At 56.4% G+C, this 16,407-nt stretch overlaps 1 long non-coding RNA gene and 1 pseudogene across 2 annotated transcripts in view; one reads left to right on the plus strand and one right to left on the minus strand.

The window, feature by feature from the left end:
* The window catches only part of LOC135404501 (uncharacterized), a 45,113-nt gene extending 29,578 nt beyond the window's left edge, over window positions 1–15,535 (minus strand). The window contains exons 1-3 of one of the 2 annotated variants that reach the window (XR_010425689.1): window positions 15,299–15,530; window positions 15,162–15,200; window positions 14,590–14,807 (exon numbers count right to left, since the gene is read on the minus strand). This is a non-coding gene — a long non-coding RNA (uncharacterized LOC135404501). Of the gene's footprint in view, window positions 1–14,589; window positions 14,808–15,161; window positions 15,201–15,298 lie in introns of those variants that run through there. The other variant, XR_010425690.1, reaches the window with a different exon arrangement.
* Window positions 15,536–15,885: 350 nt separating this feature from the next.
* The window catches only part of LOC135404811 (zinc finger protein 493-like), a 152,662-nt pseudogene continuing 152,140 nt past the window's right edge, over window positions 15,886–16,407 (plus strand).

The following is a 16,407-nucleotide window of genomic DNA, read 5'->3' on the forward strand; positions in this document are numbered from 1 at the left end:
GAGAGACAGAGGTGACATCACAGGGACATCGATGATGTCACAGAGACACCGGCAACATCACAATAACAGCAGTGACGTCACAGGGACAGCAGTGACATCCCAGGGACAGGAGTGACACCACAGAGACAGCAATGACATCACAGAGACATCGATGACATCACAGGGACATCAGTGACATCACCAGGACAGCAGTGACATCACAGGGACATTGGAGACATCACAGGGACAGGAATGACATCACAGAGACAGTGGTGACATCACAGAGACAGTGATGACATCACAGAGACAGTGGTGAAATCACAGAGACATCGATGACATCACATATACATCGGTGACATCACAGAGACAGCAGTGACATCACAGGCACAGCAGTGACATCACAGGGACATTGGTGACATCACAAAGACAGCAGTGACATCACAGGGACCGCCATGACATCACAGGGACATGAGTGACATCACAGACACAGCAGTGACATCACAAAGACTGCAGTGACATCACAAAGACTGCAGTGACATCACAGGGACAGCAGTGACATCACAGGGACAGCAGTGACTGTTACAACCCGCCCCAGGAAAAAGGCGGGTGGGGTAGCTCAGGTTTTATCAATAATTGCCTTGGGGTGGATTAAAGTGAAACGACACTGAATAATCGGGGTCTGAAAACATATTGACAAGGTTTATTTTAACAATTCTGTATCAACAACTATGCCAGCATTTTGGGGGCTGTCATACAACAAGACCAACCTTTTGGGGGAGGAGAAAAATGCATAGGGGAGAGAAATATAGGGTAAGAGTAAGGGAGAGCAAGAAAAAAGAAGAGAGTGGTAAAAACGTATATAGTCACCGCCCACTGGATCCAGCCATGTAAAAAGCAATGGTCTGGATCCGCAGGCGGTGGGGGAGAAGAAGGAAAAATCGCCCCCCAACCCCCCAAAGTCACCAGGCAGTATCCATATCCTTTGCACCTCCCCCAAGGCGGGGAGTTGTTTTCATAGGGTGGTGTCCCCCATTTTGGCGCGGAGTTCATGTGGAGGGCGTGGTAAACTCGGCTCTTCCTGCCTTTTTGGGGCTTGACATCTTCTGCACTGGAGGAGGGGGATGGGCCCAGTTGCCCATCAGAAAGTCAAAAGCCTGCAGAAGTCTCTTAGAATGCATAAATCATTAACAGTTCCAGTCTCTGACACTCCCCCAGAGCAGCGCTCGTGGGGAGATCTCTGCTCTCAACCTCCAGCAGTGACCTTGGGGGGGTCCCCAACCAAGGCAGGAATCTCCACACACCCCCAAGAAGGGTTCTGTTGGAAGAACCTGCCCCTGGGAAAGGGGACTGGCCCTTTCTGGTAGAAACCCAGGGACTGACAGTCCTTGGACTCCAGGGCTTCCCTCACCATCAGGGGCTTCATTTGGGGTCAAACCAGTCTGGGTTCCAACATCTCCTGCCTTGTCCCGGCCCCCTCTCAGCTCAGCACTGACCCCTTTGCAAATGGGGCATTGTCTTGGGGCCATTGCAGGGGGGATGTCCTGCCCCAGTGTCCCAGTGTTCCTTTAATTGCCAGAGGCCCTGCAGTGTCCCAGTGGCCCCTTGATTCCATGACCTTCTGAAACACCTCAGGGTTCCTTTGGTTCCATGAGGCCCCCCTGTCACAAAGGCCCCTGGATTCCATGAATTCCGCAGTGTCACAAGGTTCCTTTTTTTCCATAGGGCCCTGCAGTGTCCCAGTTGTGCCTTGACTGCAGGAGTATCCAAATTCTCCCAGGGTTCCTTTGGTTTCAGGACGTCCCACATTGTCCCAGCGGCCCCTTCATTCCAGGCAGGCCCAGGGAGACGAAGGCAAAGACGGAGCCCCGACCCCCGTCAGCATCTTGGGGGGGCGGGGGGGCAGGACCCGGGAAACGGTGGCAGCTGCTGGGAAGGGACTGGGACGGACTGGGATGGACTGGGATGGACTGGAATGGACCGGGATAAATTGGGACTGACTGGGACGGACTGGGATGGACTGGGACGGACTGGGTTGAACTGGGAAGGACTCGGATAGACTGGGATGGACTGGACTGGACTGGAATGGGCTGGGATGGATTGGGACAGATTGGGATGGACCAGGACACCAGGATACACCGGGACCAGGACTGGGACCCAGCAGGACCCCCCCGGGAGCAGGATCTGAGCACACTGGGACCCTCCAGGACCAGAACTGGGGCAACAGGGATCATACTGGGAGTAACTGGGACCACACTGAGGGCTACTGGGAGCAACTGGAGGCCACATAGGACATAGTGGGAGGGCCTTGGAGTCACTGGGATCATACTGGTGGAAACTGGAATGTTACTGGGGCATCTGGGAGTGACTGGGAAGGACTAAAAGCATGCTGAGGGCTCTACTGGAATATACTGGGAGAGTCTGCAACCATGGTGGGGGTAACTGGGACCGTACTGGGAGTGACTGGGACTACATGAAGGGGAATTAGGACCAGGCTGGGGGCAACTGGAAGGAACTGTGAGTGACTGGATTTACAATAGAAGCAACTGGGATTGAGTGGGACTGTCAGGAGGGAGGACTGGGATCATACTTGGAGTGACTGGATCTGTGCTAGGGGCAACTGGGAGCAACTGGGACCATACTGGGATCACGGTGGGAGCAGCTTGGCCCATGCTGGGAGCAACTGAGACCACACTGAGGGTGACTGGGGTCATACTGGGATCATACCAGGAGTGAGTGGGATCATGCTGGAGGTGATTGGGATAATACTGGGAGCAACTGGGAGTGCACTGGGGATGACTGGAAGTGGCTGTGAGCAACTGGGATCATGCTGGAAGCTTCTGGGGGCAACTGGGAATGAGTGGGACCACATGGAGGAAACTGGGAGCAACTGGGAGAGACCAGGAGTGACTGGGATCATCCTGGGACTGACTGGGCGCTGAATCTGAAAAATCAGCCCGAGAAACTGCTCAGAGACTTTTTTATCTTTAAGCAGCAAGGTATTTGTTTATTCAACGTTGGGAGCAAGCCAACTCACGCTGGACAAACTTGCTCCAAGGCTTCACACAAAATCAGCATTTTTATACAATCTTCAGCTGGGATTAAATGCATATTCAAGTGATTCCAACATCTATCTCTGCATATTAATAATAGGCGGAGTATAGGTGGAGCTCAGGCGGGGCTTGGGGCGGTGCTTCTCTTGGCCCTCAATCCTGAGGGGACTTCCACTCTTCCTCCATGGCTCTGGGGGCTTCAACTCATCTTCCTCAGCTTGACCTTCCTTCTCTTCCATTGTTCTTGACCCGCTCCCTGAAGCTTGGAAAAAGCCCTGGCTCCCGGCCTATTCCTCCTCTTCCAATGTCTCCCTGATCCTGCTGTCTCTCTAATTTATCCCCTCTAGGCCTAGGACATGTTCCTGTACTATTCTCTGAAGCTTTGCTCCAGTCAGTAGAACAGAACGAGCACAGATGGTCTTGGCTGTTGGGAGCTTGTTAGCAGGCCCAAATTTCTTAGTGAACTCTTTTGGGCCTGGCCTCCTGTTTCACCAGGGACACAGCCCGGGCCCGGGTGTTCCCATTCCCATTCCACGGGTTTGCATTCCTGTTCCAGGTGTTCCCATCCCATTCTAGTTGTTCCCATCCCATTCCAGGTGTTCCCATCCATTCTAGTTGTTCCCATCCCATTCCAGGTGTCCCCATTCCCATTCCAGGAGTTCCCATTCCCATTCCAGGTTTTCCCATTCCCATTCCACGTTTTCCAATTCCCATTTCAGGTGTTCCATCCCATTCTAGGTGTCCCCATTCCCATTCCTATTGTCCCTCCTCCCATTCCTGGTGTTCCCATCCCACTTCTGTTTTCCCCATTCCCAGTTCTTGGTGTTCCCATTCCCATTCCAGGGGTCTCCATTCCCATTCCTATTGTCCCCATTCCCATTCCAGGTGTTCCCATCCCTCCTCTGTTTTCCCTATTCTAATTCCAGGTGTCCCCATTCCAATCCCAGATGTTCCCATTCCCATTCCTGGTGTCCCCAACCTGCTCCCAATGTTCCCATTCCCAATGTTCCCATTCTCAGCCCAGGTGACCCCATTCCCATTCCTGATGTCCCCATTCCCATTCCAGGTGACCCCATTCCAGGTGTTCCCATTCCAGGTGTTCCCATTCCAGGTGCCTCCATTCCAATTCCAAGTGTTCCCATTCCAGGTGTCTCCATTTCAATTCCTGGTGTTCCCATTTCCATTCCTGGTGTTCCCATTTCCATTCCTGGTGTCCCCATTTCCATTCCAAGTGTTCCCATTCCAGGTGTCTCCATTTCAATTCCAGGTGTTCCCATTCCAGATGTCTCCATTTCAATTCTAGGGGTTCCCATTTCCATTCCTGGTGTCCCCATTTCCATTCCTGGTGTTCCCATTTCCATTCCAGGTGTCTCCATTCCCATTCCAGGTGTTCCCATTCCAGGTGTCTCTGTTCCAATTCCAGGTGTTCCCATTCCCATTCCTGGTGTCCCCATTTCCATTCCAGGTGTCTCCATTCCCATTCCAGGTGTTCCCATTCCAGGTGTCTCCATTTCAATTCCAGGGGTTCCCATTTCCATTCCTGGTGTCCCCATTTCCATTCCAGGTGTTCCCATTCCAGGTGTTCCCTCCCCATTCCACGTGTCCCCACTCCCATTCCTTCTGCCCCCATTCCCATTCCTAGTGTCCCCAGTCTGTTCCCAATGTCCCCATTCCCATTCCAGGTGTTCCCATTTCCATTCCTGGTGTTCCCATCCCATTGCTATTGTCCCCATCCCATTCTTTATGTCCCCATTCCCATTCCAGGCATTCTCATTCCCTTTCCAGGTGTTCCATCCCATTCCAGGTGTCACCGCTGACATTTCCCCTGCTGGTTTACCATTAAACCAGCACACCAGGTCTGTGCCCAACGGGGGTCCCTGTGGATCATCCAACGCGGGTCCTCCCATGGCTGATGGAGTTGGAGCAGCGGCCGAAGCTCTTCCCGCAGTCGGGGCACTCGGGGCTTCTCTTACCGGTGGGTCCGTTGGTGGGAGGTCAAGGAAGAGCTCTGCGTGAAGCTCTTCCCACACTCCCCACAGTGGAAGGGCCTCTCCCTGGTGTGGAGGGGACGGTGGGTGTAGAGGGTGGAGCTGTCCCACATTCCCTACACGTGTCGGGCTGTTCCCCAGTGTGGATGTGCTGGGGCCTGAGCAGCTTGGTGCTTGTGCTGAAGCTCTTCCCACATTGCAAGCACTTGTAGGGCCATTCCCTGGTGTGGATGCAACGGTGTTTGCAAAGGCTGGAGCTGTCCCTGAAGCTCTTCCCATACTCCCCACATGTGTAGGGCCTTCCCCACTGTGGATCATCTGGTGGCTGAGGAGGTGGGAGCTCCGTTTGAATCTCTTCCCACACTCCCCACACGTGTAGGGCCGTTCCCCAGTGTGGATCATTTGGTGGCTGAGGAGGTGGGAGCTCCGTTTGAAGCTCTTCCCACACTCCCCACACGTGTAGGGCCGTTCCACACTGTGGATGCGACAGTGGGTGCGGAGGGTGGAGCTATGCCTGAAGCTTTTCCCACACTCCCCACATTTGTAGGGCCGTTCCCCACTGTGGATGTTCTGGTGGCTGAGGAGATGGGTGCTCCTGCTGAAGCTCTTCCCACATTCCAAACATCTGAAGGGCTTTTCCCTGCTTGGAGGCTGCTCAGATACCACCAGCTCGCAGCTCCGCCTCAAGCTCCGGCCGCCTTCCCGGCACACGCTGGCTCTTTCCTCCTCACAGCCCCCTGGGCTGGCTTTGCAGCCCCTCCTGCGGGGGCATCTCCGGCCCTTTTCCTCCCCGCTGCCTTCCTGCGCCGGGGAGCCCTTCAAAACGGCCTCCCCCACCAGGCTCTGCCGCCGGGATTTGTCCTCCGCGCTCTCCGGCCTCACCTCGGGGCCTGGGGCAGGAAGCAACAAGGACACGCAGGGGATTTGCCTCCGGTCCACAGGGAAGCCCAAGGACATCCCCCCAACTCCGGCCCCGGCAGGACGGCCACAAAAGACAAAAGACCGACCCAAAGGGGCACTGACTTCCTCCTCTCCTGCATGGGGGACCCGCGGCATCTTCCTCTTCCTCACAGCCTCCTCCATCCGACCAAGCTTTGGGAAGCAGAAATCCTGATGGGGGAAAAACAAGGTGTGAGCGCATTGCCTTGGGGGTTCCTCCTGCCCAAGTCCAGCTCTAAGACTCACCAGGCATCTTGTGTCCATAAAAACCCACAAAACAACAACATTCAGCCCAAAATCCCCACCCAGAATTTCCCATCTCTCCTCTCTGGGATTAGGGGGGTCCCCCCTGTCTGGCCTGATGGCACTTCTGCCTGCATTGGGGTTCCCCCTTCTCCGTGCTGCCGGGGGTCTCGCGCCTCCGGGGGGTTCCCACTCTCCGGGGTCCCCTTTAGTGTTGCCAGGGGGGTCCCAGGGCTCACTTCTCCCCACTCTGCCTCCCGGGGCCGGCCGGCCCTCCTCTCTCGGCTCCCACCCTCGCAAACCTCTTGGCGCTCTCGGCTCCCACCACGCCTCAAGGCCCCCCCTCCTCTCCACACTCCAAGGCCTTCCCCCTCTCCGGGACCCCCGCTTAAGGGGCCCGGCGCTCCCTCTCTGCTCCCCCCCCCCCAGCATTCCGGGAGTCCCCCAGCTCCAGGATCGCCCCTCTCCGCTCTCCCCACTCCGCGGCTACCGGGGTTCCCCCCCGGCTCTCACGGGGGGCCCCCAAACCGCTCTCGCCCCCCCGCCATTGCCGAGCGACCGCCAGGACCTTTTGGCTGCTCTTCTTTGTGCTCCCGCTCGGCTCCTCCCTCGGCTGGGCCGCCGCTTTTGGCGGGTTTCCTCCTCCGGGATCCGCCCCCTGCAGCCCTTCCCCCCCTGGCCCAGCCCTCCTGCCCCCCATGGACCCCCTTGGCCCCCCCTCTGACCCCCCTTGCCCAATAAGTCTGATTATACAGACAAGCAATTGGTTTTAATCCACAAAACCCAAATGTAGAACCCAGCACCCTGGGCCAGGAACAAAGTGCTGTTCCTTGGGCTCCCCCCCCGAGTCCAAAGTAAAGGGAGAGGAAAATACCTGCTGGTGGGAGAGCTGTTGCAGTCTGGTCAAAAGTGGGGATTGCAGTCCAGTTGAGGGGGGTGGTCTCAGGCTGGTTGAGAGCGGTGAACTGCAGTCCTCCTCTGGATCCCACGAGTGGGAAAAAGGTTCCGAAACTCCAGGTTTATATATTCTCCAGTTCAGGCAGGAATGCCCAGTCCTCCCCTCAGAGCGGGGAATTCCAAATAAGGCTATGAGGATGCTCAGTCCATAAAAGGATATGAGGATGCTCAGTCCATAAAAGGGTAGGAGGGTGCTCAGGACATCCCCCCCACCTGGCAGGCCTCTCCTGACAACAGTTCCTGGGAAAATGGCATGGAAGGCCAGAGAATCCACAGTTTTGGGCTACACCCATCCAGTGAGGAATCAGTCCCAGCTGTTCTAACTAGGACACTGTGTCCCTCATCGCTGCCATCATCATCATCATCGGCCTTGTGGCAGTCGGTGTCTGGAAGCTCCGATCCGGTAACTCCCGGGATGGGGGTCGGGAAGGGGCACGGATCCGCCCGGCAGCATTCCAGGGATCCTGTGCCACGGGTGCTGATCCCGCTTTCTTTCCATAGGGAAGAGGGAGGGGAAGGGATACGACCCTGCGCCCACCAGTGAGTCCCAGCAGCGTGTGTGGATCCAGATCCTCTGGGCAGGGATCCCAGGATGGATGCCGGGATTCCAGAGGGGAATGGGGGCCTAATGGCTGGAGCGGGATTAGAAGGGGATTCCAGCTCAGGGCAGGATTCCAGAGTGGGCTCAGGTGGAATTGGGGACTGGGATCAGGGCTGGATTCTGGAGTGGGATTGGCGTGGGATGGATGGAGTGGGATTGGGGTGGGATGGACGGAGCAGGATCAGGTGGGATTCCGGAGCAGTTCCTACTCTCCCTGGGCTCCACAGCCGGCTCCATACCCTGGGATGGGAACAGGGACATGGTGACTCCTTTCCCCGCTCTCATCCCAGCAGGAATCACAGCCTGAGCGATCCCGGAGCTGGATCTGCCCCTTCCCTCTCCCTGCGGAAAGGCAGTAGCTGCTGGCAGAGCTCATCCCGCTGCTCCCACCCACCCCGGCCCCCCTGCGGCTCTTCCCGATGGATCAACTTCCTGCTTTTTCCCGTGTGAAACCCAGGACCACAATTATTCCTGAGGCTTTAATTTGGGTGTGAAAATCTCCTGCTTTGGGCAATAAATCCTGGCTCCCTCCTCTGGCATCTGGCAGTTCCTCTCTGGGAACCAGGACTGGGAATGGGGACATGGGGGCTTGGATGGGGACATTGGGAGCAGGTTGGGGACAGCAGGAATGGGAATGGGAACTCCAGGAATGGGAATGCGGACATTGGGAGCATGTTGGAGTTACCAGGAATGGGAATGGGGACACCGTGAGACAATGGGGAAAGGGATGGGGACACCAGGAGCAGGATGGGAAGACCAGTGGAAGGTTGGGGACACTGGAGCAGGCTGGGGACATCAGGAATGGGATGGAGACGCCAGGAATAGCAATGGAGACATTGGGAGCAGGTTGGGGACAGCAGGAACTGGGAATAGGGACACCAGGAATGGGAACAGGGACATTGGCAGCAGGTTGGAGACACCAGGGACTAGGAATGGGGACATCAGGAATGGGATGGTCACACTGGGAAGGAGAGCACCAGGAATGGAGTGGGAACATCAGGGACAAGGATGGGGACACTGGGAACTGATGAAGAGGAGCAGAGACCCCAGACTCACCTAAACCCCTCTGAGCATTGAGGGCCAAGAGAAGCTCTTCCTGAGCTCTGCCCATTATTAATACGTATAGACAGATGTAATCGCATGAATATGATTTATCACATTTAATCACATATGAAAGTTGTATAAAACCTCTGATTTTCTGTGAACCCTTTGAGCAAGTTCTCTGTGGTGCAAACCACACTCGCTCCCGACGTTGGCAATAAATCCCTTTGCTGTTCAAAAGATCCAAAACTCTCTGAGCAGTTCTTCGGACCGGGTTTTTCAGCATCACAGAGGCAAAGGCACAAACTGAGGGATCCCCTCAGAGTTCCACATTCTCACCAAAGCTCCCCTCTCAGCTTCCTTTACACTGACCTCTTCCTGCAAGGACCTCCTTCCCATTCTGCTGATGCTTCTCAGGTTGTGTACCACCAGAAAAAAACCCAAATGCCAAGGGATGTGCATAGATTCACCAAGGATACAGCCCACCAGAATGAACATCTGATTCAGACTGGCAGGAAAATACTCACCTGGCTCCTCTGCCCCCCAGTGCCCAAAGCCCACCCCACCGCTTGCATCCCACCTGGAAAGAACAGAAAGACGCTCACAGAACAACCTTTGAAGAGAAGTGCCTGTCAGAACTGCAAGGAGGGATGCACGACAATCTCACGTGGGGGATATTCTCTGCTCTGCCCTGCAGACCCTTGTGCTGGGGTCAAAACACAGCCTCTCTGCTTTCCTCTCCTGAGGGACTTGTTCTTAGACATCCCTTTCTCCACCCGGCAATTCCCAAGCCTGTACCCGGCTCTTATCCCCTCTCTGCCTCAGAGCCCTCAACTTCTCTTGCAGAGAGCTGGCCCACAGCCTGCGTTGGGGCAGCAGTTCCTTCCTGGGCCCTTTCCAGCTGCCCCATGGGGACACTTCCATTTTCTGGGCCAGGCCCCAGAGGCAATCCCAGCCAGTCCTGCCCCTCGTCCCCAGCCCAGCTCACTGACTCCTGGTGGCCCCTGGAAGCCAAGAGCCAAAGGCCGACCCCCCAGAGTGCAGCCTCACCCATCTGCACTGGGGCCCCAGGGCTTCCCTTTCCCAAGCAGCCCCTGCAAAGCCTTGTCAGAGAGAAAACTGGGTGACCCGAGTCCTGGATGCTTTTAGGAAAGAGGTCTGAACATTTCTTGAAGAATGGAGGGGGATGACTTTTTTATTCTTGACCTCTCCAGTTCTCCATTTGGGGGCAGGATGTCCTCTGGGCCAATGTTTTGTTCCCTTTGCAGTGAGTGCAGCCTCAGAGGGCTGAGCCCTCTCTGGCTGGGCTTGGCCTCTCCTGCAGAGACTCAGGCCTGGCTGGGCTGCCCCAGGCAGACGCTGCAGGAAGAAGAGCTCAGGCCGCCTGGCTCTGGTGTCCCTGGGGCTCAGCCTGTGCCCCATTGCTGTGCAGGGGCTGAGCCCCACCTCTGCCTCGGGGCCTTGGCCAAAGGGCTGGCAAGGAAGAGGCCCAGCAGCCTTGGGGCCTGCCCAGCTTTCCTCCTCCCTGGGGGCTCTCAGTCCTCCCCTGACACCGTGTGGGCCCAAGGCCTTGCTGGCTTCGGGCTCACGGCCCGCCGGCACCATCCCAGCGGCCTGACCCCCCTCCTTCCCCTCTCTCCAGCCTCTCCTGCCTTTTCTGGCAAGGGGCCATCCAAGGAAAACCCCGGTTCTCAGCAATGGCACCTGTGGCACGGCTGCAAGGCTCGAGTGGGCCAGGCAAGAGCAGGAGCACCGAGAGCCTGAGGAACCAGGAGATGCCCTGGCTGGGCATCGTGCTGCTGCGGGACGAGCTGACACCTCTGCACAGTCTCTGCCCGTCCCTGCCAGCCGACTTCTGCCCAGGCTCTGGGCACAGGGACGCAGCACTGACAGTTTTCAGCCACCGCGCTGTTCCACAGAGGCTGTGATGTCACAAGGCCCTTGCCTGGCAGCCAGGAGATGGGCAAGGCAAGGCAAGGATGGAGCCTCTGAGCCACCAGCACGCTGTCCCCAAAGGCTGGGCTGGCACAGAAGCCCAGAGTCCCTGAGCTTGGCAGAGACTTGGGAGATCAACCGGGGTCCAGCCTACGCCCCATCCCCAGCACGTCAAGCAGACCACGGCACTCAGTGCCATGGCCAGTCTTTGCTTAAACACCTCCAGGGACGCTGACTCCACCACCTCCCTGGGCAGCCCATTTTAATACCTAATCCCTGTTTCTCTCCAAAAAGTCCTGCTCCTGTCCCTGACAAACAGCCCCTGACAGGCAGGTCCTCGTGTCCTCTTGTCCTATCGCCTGTTGCCTTGGAGAAGGGGCTGACCCCCACCTGGCTCCAGCCTCCTGTCAGGAAGTTGTGGACAGGGAGAAGGTCAGCCCCGAGCCTCCTCTTCTCCAGGCTGGAGAAGCCCAGCTCCCTCAACTGCTCCTCACAGGCCATGCACTGCAGACCCTTGCCCAGCTCCATTGCCCTGCTCTCCACCCACTCCAGCCCCTCAAGGTTCTCCCTGAATTGAGGGGCCCAGAGCTGGACACAGCACTCCAGCAGTGGCCTCACCAGTGCCCAGTCCAGCAGAAGCATCATTGCCCTGCTCCTGCTGCCACACTCTTTCTGATCCAGGCCAGCCTGCCCTTGGCCTTCTTGCCCACCCGGGCACCCGCTGGCTCAGGTTCAGCCTCTGTCCACCAGCACCCCCAGGGCCTCTCCCACGGGGACCCTTTGCAGCTCCTCTGCCCCCGGCCTGGAGTTGTAGGGGGTTCTTGTGGCCAGAGGCCCCAAAGGCACCAAAGGCACTCTTGAACCTCATGCCCACGGGCTCGGCCCAGAGGTCCAGCCTGTCCAGGTCCCTCTGCACAGCCTTCCTGCCCTCCAGCACATCCACACTGCAAGCCAGCTTGGGGTCCTCTGCCAATTTGCTCCTGGAAGACTCAATGCCCTCCTGCACATCCCCACGAAAAATAGGCAACAGGACTGGGCCTGTTACCCAACAAGTTCTAGTGCTTGACAAAGGAGCCAACCCAGCAGTGGGGAGAAACTGCTGGCAGGAGATTGAATGGGGGCAATAGACAATGGATGATGGACAAGTTCTGGGCCATGGCCATTTGTTAGAAAAACAAAGTAAAAGTTTAAGACCTGCCATATTTCAGTGGTCAGAGACCTGGCAGAGAAATCTATTTTTGAGACCTGGACACCATGAAAACCGAATTTCTAAACCACTAAGACCCTTAGAGAAACCAGAGACAAAGACAAAACTAACACAGACAGTTACTGACGCTCTCTCTATCCAGGGAAAAGACAAGAAAAGGACAAAAAACTGTGGACTAAGTATCATGCAAAGTGAGAAATCGAGAGCCAATGGAAGAGAGAATAAGAATTCCTGCAGAGAACTGGTAAGCCAAGGGACAAGAATTCTTTTGTCTGCTAAAATGTAGAAATTTTTAAGAGTTTTGAGAACTGATGTACAGGTGTTAGAGAGCAATTCCTGTGTCCCTTCAGTGCTGAATAAAGTAGAGTCACCTCTGGAACCCAACCAACTGCTCAGAGATTTTATTCCCCGGCTTTCACTGACACTTTCTGGGGACCCAGATGAGACAAAGCAGCGCCGACAGGGCAGAGCAGAGGAATCGTTGGCCCTGCAGCGTGTGCCAAAGGAGTTTTGGGGAGATCTTGCAGTTCCCTGGTCTGGAGAGTTCACCACGCCTTCTTTTCTGGGAAAAAGAACAGGCCATGAATTTTGGGTCCTTGATTTTAAGGCCTTTTGCCTGCACATAAGGCACAGCAATGGGAAGGATGCAGCGTGAGGCTGAGAGGTTTCTGTCATGGTTTGTGGGCTTGGGTGAGATTGGGCCATAATTACAGGACACCTGTAAAATCTGGGATTTGGGAAAGGTTGGAGTAAGTTGGGAAAGGTGTTCAAAGGGTGATTTTGCCTGAGCTGTTAAACATGGGAGTGGGTCTGTCTTCCCAATTCCCGAGGTAAGAGATCCCAGAAAGCTCCCCTGCAGGTTGTGTTTTAAGGAACAGGAGAAGAGACCGAGGGTAAGGGGTTTCTTTCCTGGAGGGAAGGGCTGTCGTTCACTTGCAGGAGCCCTGTGCTGAAATTGCCAGTCTGACTGCCCAAATTGAACACAGATGAAGATTCCTGCCAGACAAAAAGGGTCAGGACAGAAAGCTCTTGCTGCCCATGGAGTGACCAGGGTGGCCCCCCAACTGCATCTGATACCTGAAGGTTCCAGGCTTTTTTTCCTGGGGGAAAGGCCGTGACATCCCAAAGAGTCCCGTGGCAGACAGGTGGGGCTGCACTGTGGGGGTGTGAGGTGTTGGTTCTTTGGTTTCCAGGGGCTATTCCAGAATGGAGAGGACAGGCTGTGACATCACAAAGGAGCCCATGGCACAGGGATGGGGTTGAACTGTCATGTGGTGGGGGCTTGGTTCTTTGGTTTCCAGAGGCCATTCCAGAATGGAAAGGATAGGCCAGAATGGATAGGACAACAAAAGGGCCCAAAGCACATGGGTTGGTCTGCACTATGGTGTGGGGTGTTGGTTCTTTGGTTGCCAGGGCCTATTCTGGAATGGAGAGGACAGGCTGTGACAAGCAGTGCCTGTCAGAACTGCAAAGATGGACACACGAGAATCTTATGTGGTCATATTCTCTGTTCTGCCCTGCACACCCTAGTGCTGGGGTCAAAACTCAGCCTCTCTGCTTCCCTCTCCTGAGGGACTTGTTCTTAGACATCCCTTTCCCCTACGCACCTTTCAAAAGCTCTCCTGGCAATTCCCAAGCCTGTACCCGGCTCTCATCCCCTCTCTGTCCTCTTCCCACTCCCCTGGTCAATCCCAACATCCCAGGACAGGGATCCCAGTTGCCTGGCTGCACTCCCACCTAGTTCCATATGCTGGGCCATGATATCCCAGCACTGGAGCAGCCAGGTCAGCAGGGACTCTCCCAGCTGGAGGCTGAAATCTTTTCACATCTCTCACAGCTCAGCCGGGGATGGGGATCGGGTGATTATCTCTGGCCCTGCCTCTTGCTCCTCTTCTGAGGGCTCTGCTTCCCCTTCATCCCTCACTAACTGAGCTGATTTGATCTTGGATTTCTCCTGTAGAGGGGCAGCTGTTGCTGGCACAGGTTGTTCCTCTGCAGCTTCAATGGCCACAGTACCTCTTGGTCTCCTTTCCTCCTCCTCCCCCTGAGGGCACTGGGTCTTAGTTTAACAAGATTACAACTTAGAAATTAAGAGACTTCAGGTGGAAGTGTGGAAAAGAAGAAACCTTTTATTAACAAAATCTGAACAACAAATGGTGCAACCAAAAACTTTCAGAAGAAACAAAACGAAGTCCCAAATCCCCAGGTGGGGGGGAGAAACTGTCCCAGCAGTTCAAAGCTCTCGCAGCCCCGTGTGCTCGCAGCCAGCAGTGAAGGAGTCCCTTTTCCCAGGGGCAGTCCCCAAAGCAGAACACCTCGCTCCCAGATGGGTCGGGCTCTCTCTCTCTCTCTCTCTCTCTCTCTCTCTCTCTCTCTCTCTCTCTCTCTCTCTCTCTCTCTCTCTCGGTCACTCTCCACGAGGTGTCCCCATGGGGAAAAAACTTCCTCTCAGGAAAAGAGAACAAGGTGGCCAAAATCAGCTCCCGCTCTGTCCGGTCCCGGACAAACCCCAAAAGCCCCCGAACAAAGGACCCCCCGCCCTCCCCGCGGCCACCGTGGTGTCCCCGAGAGCCGCCCTCCCCCCACTGCCCCTGCCCCAGCGCCTGCGGCTCCGCTCCAACCCACCCCATCCCGGGAGACACAAAGCCGCAAAAGCCTCCTGGCAACCCCAGAATGCAGAAATCATTGACTGTTTCAGTCTCTGACAGTTTCACACAGGAAAAAGCAGGAAGTTGATCCATCGGGAAGAGCCACAGGGGGGCCGGGCTGGGTGGGAGCAGCGGGATGAGCTCTGCCAGCAGCTCCTGCCTTTCCGCAGGGAGAGGGAAGGGGCGGATCCAGCTCCAGGATCGCTCAGGCCGTGATTCCTGCCGGGATGAGAGCGGGGAAATGAGTCACCATGTCCCTGTTCCCATCCAAAGGGATGGAGCCGGTTGTGGAGCCCAGGGAGAGGAGGAACGGTTCTGGAATGCCTCCTGATCCTGCTCCGTCCATCCCACCCCAATCCCACTCCATCCATCCCACGCCAATCCCACTCCAGAATCCAGCCCTGATCCCAGTCCACAATTCCACCTGAGCCCACTCTGGAATCCTGCCCTGAGCTGGAATCCCCTTCTAATCCCGCTCCAGCCATTAGGCCCCCATTCCCCTCTGGAATCCCGGCATCCATCCTGGGATCCCTGCCCAGAGGATCTGGATCCACACACGCTGCTGGGACTCACTGGTGGGCGCGGGGTCATATCCATTCCCCTCCCTCTTCCCTATGGAAAGAAAGCGGGATCAGCACCCATGGCACGGGATCCCCGGAATGCTGCCGGGCGGATCCGTGCCCCTTCCCGACCCCCATCCCAGGAGTTACCGGATCGGAGCTTCCAGACACTGACTCCCACGAGGCCGATGATGATGATGATGGCAGCGATGAGGGACACAGTGTCCTAGTTAGAACAGCTGGGACCGATTCCTCACTGGATGGGTGTAGCCCAAAACTGTGGATTCTATGGCCTTCCATGCCATTTTCCCAGGAACTGTTGTCAGAAGAGGCCTGCGAGGTGGGGGGGATGTCCTGAGCACCCTCATATCCTTTTATGGACTGAGCATCCTCATATCCTTTTTTGGACTGAGCATCCTCATAGCCTTTTATGGAATTCCCTGCTCTGAGGGAAGAACTAAGCATCCTTTTATGGAATTCCCCGCTCTGAGGGGAGGACTGGGCATTCCTGCCTGAACTGGAGAATATATAAACCTGGAGTTTCAGAACCTTTTTACCACTCGTGGGATCCAGAGGAGGACTGCAGTTCACCGCTCTCAACCAACCTGAGACCACCCCCCTCAACTGGACTGCAATCCCCACTTTTGACCAGACTGCAACAGCTCTCCCACCAGCAGGTATTTTTCCCCTCTCCCTTTATTTTGGACTCGGGGGGGCCAAGGAACAGCACTTTGTTCATGGCCCAGGGTGCTGGGTTCTACATTTGGGTTTTGTGGATTAAAAGCAATTGCTTGTCTGTATAATCAGACTTATTGGGCAAGGGGGTCCAAGGGGGGTCCAAGGGGGGCCCAAGGGGGGCCCAAGGAGGGCAAGGGGGCTGGGCCAGGGGTGGAAGGGCTGCAGGGGGCGGATCCCGGAGGAGGAAACCCGCCAAAAGCGGCGGCCCAGCCGAGGGAGGAGCCGAGCGGGAGCACAAAGAAGAGCAGCCAAAAGGTCCTGGCAGTCGCTCGGCAATGGCGGGGGGGGCGAGAGCGGTTTGGGGGCCCCCGTGAGAGCCGGGGGGGAGCCCCGGTAGCCGCGGAGTGGGGAGAGCGGAGAGGGGCGATCCCGGAGCTGGGGGACCCCCGGAATGCTGGAGGGGGGGGAGCAGAGAGGGAGCGCCGGGCCCCTTAAGCGGGGGTCCCGGAGAGGGGGAAGGCCTTGGAGTGTGGAGAGGAGGGGGGGCCTTGAGGCGGGGTGGGAGCCGAGAGCGCCAAGAG

The sequence above is a fragment of the Pseudopipra pipra genome, chromosome W (genome assembly GCF_036250125.1).
Source record: "Pseudopipra pipra isolate bDixPip1 chromosome W, bDixPip1.hap1, whole genome shotgun sequence".
Lineage (NCBI taxonomy): Eukaryota > Metazoa > Chordata > Aves > Passeriformes > Pipridae > Pseudopipra > Pseudopipra pipra.